A 6078-nucleotide genomic window follows, 5' to 3' on the forward strand; every position below is an offset into this window, starting at 1 on the left:
GGGTGAAGCTGTTGCTTCCCAGCCAAGAGACTGTGGCCATGGGAAGCAGAGGAGGCCAAGTGGGGGTGAAGAAGGGTGGGGGTTGGGAAAGTGTATATCATTTGTTACTGGTTGTTCTATCTCCTGCTGGAAGCTCTGTGAAGCAGCTTTCTCATACCCCCTGTTCGCTGATCTCCGATAGGAGTCCAAGATGGCCGATCCGTGCTGCCCTAGCTGATAGGGGACCTCTGCATGTATTTCTCCTCACTCTCTGTTCTTGGTCAGTTTCTTATTCCATTCAGTGCTTGGCTGAATTCTTATCTCTTCATTTGATGCTTAGGGTCTCAGGACTGACATGTGACTCTGTTTGACTTAGTTTTTTGGATCTTTGCTGTGGATGGACCGTGTGGTTCATCTGACTATAGTGCCATGTTGCCCGGAAGTCCTTGCCAATTTTCTTAATGGATTGTTTCGTGGGTTTTTTTTTTTTTTTAACTGTTGAGTTTTGTGCTATAAATTTTCATCACATCGTTGCTTTAGCTGTGTCCCACAAATTTTGATATGTTGCATTTTCATTTTCATATCATTCAGCATGTTTTTTGACTTCTCTTGAAACGTCTTCTTTTATCCATAAAATATTTAGAAATGTGTTGTTTAGTTTCCAAATGTTTTGGGATTTTACTGTTATCTTTTTTAATTGGTTTCTTCTGAAACTATTCTTACATGGGAAGGGGGGTTCTGCCTCATTATTGCCAGGTGGTTGCAGACATTCAGTTCCAGGTTCTCCACTTGATTTCCATCGATAACCTGAAACTCCTCTTTACTGCTGGATAAGGAGGGAGTTCCATCTCCTTACAAGGATTCCACTGACACCTCTCTGGCCAGGTGGGGTAGATGTGCATTGTTACTGCTCCTTTTGAGACCTCGTCTCACACCAAGGTTTTGGGTTGCCTTATTACTGTTGTTGTTGTTGTAAGGTGCCCTTGAGTCAGTTACAACTCATAGTGACCCTATGTACAACAGAACAAAACACCACCCAGTCCTGCGCCATCCTCACAATTGTCGCTATGTTTGAGCCCATGTTTGCAACCACTGTGTCAATCCATCTCGTTGAGAGTCTTCCTCTTTTTCACTGACCCTCTACTTTACCAAGCATGATGTCCTTCTCCAGACACTGGCCCCTCCTGATAATATGTCCAAAGTGCATGAGACAAAACCTTACCATACCATCCTCATTTCTAAGGAGTATTCTGGCTATACCTCTTCAAAGACAGATTTGTTTCTTCTTCTGACAGTCTGAGGCATATTCAGTATTCTTTGCAAACATCATAATTCAGTCTCATCAATGCTTCTTTTGTCTTCCTTATTCATTGTTCAGCTTTCACATGCACATGAGGCAATTGAAAATACCATGGCTTGGATCACATGCACCTTAGTCCTCAAAGTGACATCTTGGCTTTTGAACTCTTTAAAGAGAACTTTTGCAGCAGATTTGCTCAATGCAATACGTCATTTGATTTCTTGACTGCTGCTTCCATGCGTGCTGATTGTGGATCCATGTAAAATGAAATTCTTGATAACATCAATCTTTTCTCCATTTATCATGATGGATTGCTTTCTGGTCCAGCTGTGAGGATTTTTGTTTTCTTTATGTTGAGGTATAATCTATAATAAAGGCTGTAGTATATGATCTTCATCAGTAAACACTTTAAGTCCTCTTTGCTTTCAGCAACAAAGGTTGTGTCATCTGCATATTTCAGGTTGTTAATCAGTCTTCCTCCAATCCTGATGTCATGTTCTTCTTCATATAGTCCAGCTTCTGGGATTATTTTCTCAGCATAAAGATTGAATAAGTATGGTGAAAGGATGCAACCCTGAAATACAAATTTCCTGACTTTAAACCATGCACTATCCCCTTGTTCTGTTTGAAACACTGCCTCTTGGTCTGTGTACAGGTTCCACATGAGCACAATTAACTGTTCTGGAATTCCCATTCTTCACAGTGCTATCCATAATTTGTTGTGATCCATACAGTTCAATGCCTTTGCATAGTCAATAAAACACAGGGAAATATCTTTCTGGTGTTCCCTGCTTTCAGCCAAGATCCATCTGGCATCAGCAATGGTATCTCTCATCCCATGTCTTCTTCTGAATCCAGCTTGAATTTCTGACAGTTCCCTGTCCAAGTACTGCTGCAACTGTTTTTGAATTATCTTCAGTAAAGTTTTACTTGTGAGTGATATTAATGATATTGTTCAGTAAAGTTCTCATTCTGTTGGATCACATTTCTTTGGAATGGGGACAAATATGGCTCTCTTCCAGTTGGTTGGCCAGAGAGCTGTCTTACAAATTTCTTGGCATAGATGAATGAGTGCTTCTAGTGTTGCAGCTGTTTGTTGAAACATCTCAATTGGTATTCCATCAATTCCTGGAGCCTTGTTTTTTGCCAATGCTTTCAGTGCAGCATGTACTTCTTCCTTCAGTACCATAGATTCTTGATCATATGCTACCTCCTGAAATGGTTAAACGTCGATCGTTCTTTTTGGTACAGTGACTATGTGTATTCCTTCCAACTTTCCTGGACGCTTTTAGAGTTGTGCAATAGCTTGCCTACAGAATCCTTCAATATTGCAACTCAAGTCTTGAATTTTTTCTTCAGTTCTTTCAGCTTGAGAAGTGCCAAGCATGTTCTTCCACTTTTTTATTACTGCTGGGCAATGGTGAAATTCTTTATTATCCCCTAGGCATCTTCTGACATCACTCCAGTAAGTGGAGGGAGAGAGGAGCAACCGTTACTGCTGAGTAGGGGTGGAAACCTAGGCTCTCCATGTAGTTCACTGCAGAGGAGGGAGTAAGGAAGGATCTATTATCACCAGGTAGGGGTAAAAATCACAGCTCCTGACCTGGCCTTCTCTAACCTGTCCCCAGCATTAGGGCTGAGGTCTCTCATTACAGCCAGGCAGATGTCAAGAGCTAAGCTTCTCACTCAGCCTTCACTCATGGGGTAGGGAATGGGACACAGTTTTGCTTCTTGTGTTTGTTTGAAGTAGATGGGGTATTATCTAAATGTACTGTCTTGCTAGACTGCCCCTTTCCTGGCCTTCTGGCTAGTGAGAACAGGTTTTCGTTGGGGCTTTTTTGTCTCACCCAGTGGAATTTCTGTGATGCTGGCTTTTCCAGCTCCAAGTCTGGGATACATGGGGCAAAAAGGAAACCCAAGCAATTCACCATAGGAACATTTCTTGGGTTGTGAGGTCCCAAACCAGTATAACTTACTTCTCCACCTTTCAGAGTCTTCTTATGTTTGCTTTATATATAATATCAGGGTTTTTAGTGGTGCTTAGTGAGAGAAGTAGAGACAAAGGTGTCTACTCTATCTTCCTGAACATGGAAGTTCTCTCATTTTACTTTAAATGTGTTTTCTCCGAATTGCATTCCTAATAGTACCCTGCTGAAAACTTCAGAAATAACAACATACTTTTGCACCAGACATTCCTGTGTTTGGATTATGGTTTTATAGTTTCTCAGTTTCCTCACCTACAATATGAAGATAAAAGCATCTATCTGGCATAATTCTAGTGATAACTAAATAAAATTATGTATGAAGCACTTAGCAGAGTTCTTCTCACACAACCATTCAAAAACGATAGCTACTATTATTATTTTTATTGCTAATAGACACAGAGTCATATTTTTTCAAATAAAAGTCATGCATCTTTAAACATCATATTTTTCAAATACAGCAAATAGCTATCATCTATACCACAAGACAGTGCTTGGTTTATGATAGAAATTGATGGAATTTATATTGGTAACCTGGAGTCAGAATTGGGGAAGGGGATTATCATCAGAATGTTACAGACAAAACTCAATTATAATTACATGTTTTAGAGTCCACCAAAAGTTTCATTCTGAGGATCAGAGCAAAGCAGGACAGTTCATGCATTTAGTCTTGTGATAAATGACTTCACTCTGAGAGGATCCCACTATGACTTTGAAAGTGCATTATATTATGGCAAAAAGGAAAATGTCAAAACTGTTTCCTGGATTTGAGGAGAAAATGTGCCACATCATATGTCTTAATCAACCTGTCTTTTTATTGAATCTCTGACGATTGACTAGTTTGTACTACTGTAAACGTATTTCTTCCCAAGGCTTATAGAATCTTTTATGGATATAATCCTGACTATTTCTGAAATCTCAGGTTTTACTGTTTTGCACTGAAAAGTCCTGTATCCTGATCCTATTCAGTCTACCAGGCTAGAAAACCAATACAGAAAAGCACAGACCTTAGGGAAAAACTTAGACCAGGCTGCAGGCTACCAACCCTAGGTGCTGATGCCCATCACCAGCCCAGGACCAAGACGAAAGGACATGGCTGTTTTTCTTTAGAGCTAAAGAAAATTTAACAATTGTGAATCACAATTGTGCGTAAATTATATATTATAAAACCTCAATTCATTTTTTTATTAATATTTTATTGTGTTTTTGGTGAAAGTTTACATAGGAATTTAGGTTCTCATTTAACAATGTCTATACATATTGTTCTATAATATGTATACATGTATAATATGTAATGTCTCTACATATTGGAAACCTGGTGGCATAGTGGTTAAGAGCTACAGCTGCTAACCAAAGGTTGGCAGTTCGAATCCACCAAGTGCTCCTTAGAACCTCTATGGGGCAGTTCTACTCTGTTCTATAGGGTTGCTACAAGTAGGAATCAACTCAATGGCAATGGTTTTTTTTTTTTAAATACATATTGTTCAGTGACATTGGTTACATTTTTTCACCATATATCAGCATTCTCATTATTTCCATTTTGGTTCTTCTATTTCCATTAATCTAGATTCCCTGTCCCCCCTAGCCTTTTCGTCATTGGTCTAGGATAAAAATTAACCCTTTGGTTTCATCTAGATGATTATTTTGAGGAGCACAGTGCTCATGGGTGATATTTGTTTTATGGGCCAATCTGTCATTTAGCTGAAAGGTGACCTCTGGGAGCAGTTTGAGTTCCAAGTTTAAAGAGCATCTCAGGGCTATAGTCTCGGGGTTTCATCTAGTCTACCAGTCCAGTAAATGTGGCCTTTTTTTAGGAATTTGAGTTTTGTTCTACATTTTTCTCCCATTCTATCTGAGACCAGCTATTGAGTACCTGGTCAGAATGAAAACTTCAATTAGTTTGAGTACTTGTGAATATGGTCAATTTTTTGGTTAACTGGATGTGAACAGAAAACCTCTTTATTTATGATAGCAATCTTTGGCCTGATTTTGCAGTGAAATATTCTAGAACACAGAATTCAACATTTCTCTGAGGAATGAGGACCAGGAAAACCTCAAAGGGAAATTATCATCATAGAGGACTGCAAAAATGAGGAGTTTTCCAAAATCATCTTCTTCTCCCAGGACACATTTATGGAGCACTTCCTTATAATTTTGTGTCCTTCACCTCTTTAATTGTCATGACTTCACTTTGAGATTGGGATAGACAACTTCATTTTCCAGATGAGGCTGGGATTTCAATTTAGGTCGCTCTGTCTTTAAGTCCAGGAGCCCTGGTGGCACAGTGGTTAAGAACTAAGGCTGCTAACCAAAAGGCTGGCAGTTCAAATCCACCAGCTGCTCCTTGGAAACCCTTTGAGGCAGTTCTATTCTGTCCTATAGGTCGCTATGAGTCAGAATCGACTTGACGGCAATGGTGTTTTTTTTTTTTTTTTGGTCGTTAAGTCCTAGGTGCTTTCTAGTATAATCTACTTTCTTCCTGGGTTGTTTTTCTTTTTCATTGTTCAAGTTCTGGCCCAAATGTCCCATCAGCCAAATTGATAATGCTTTCAAAGAGATTTTAAAAGGAGCACAGTGCATTCCTTTGGCCAGCATGGTAAAGAGCAGTAATCAAAGCTAGAGATTTAAAGGGACTAGGAAAATTTAGCACCATAGAATAGTGTCTGCCTCATGAGCACTTGAAATATGTTGTTCCTGCACTAAGATCTTGGAGACTAGTAAAGAAGGCAGCTTTTCTTTTAAGAGGTTTAGTTTTTATTAATTTCTTGGAGTTTTGTTTAGGTATATATGTGCATTTTGCAATGTTACATTTTTTTT

This window comes from Trichechus manatus, unplaced genomic scaffold, assembly GCF_000243295.1.
Source record: "Trichechus manatus latirostris isolate Lorelei unplaced genomic scaffold, TriManLat1.0 scaffold00014, whole genome shotgun sequence".
NCBI classification, from domain to species: domain Eukaryota; kingdom Metazoa; phylum Chordata; class Mammalia; order Sirenia; family Trichechidae; genus Trichechus; species Trichechus manatus.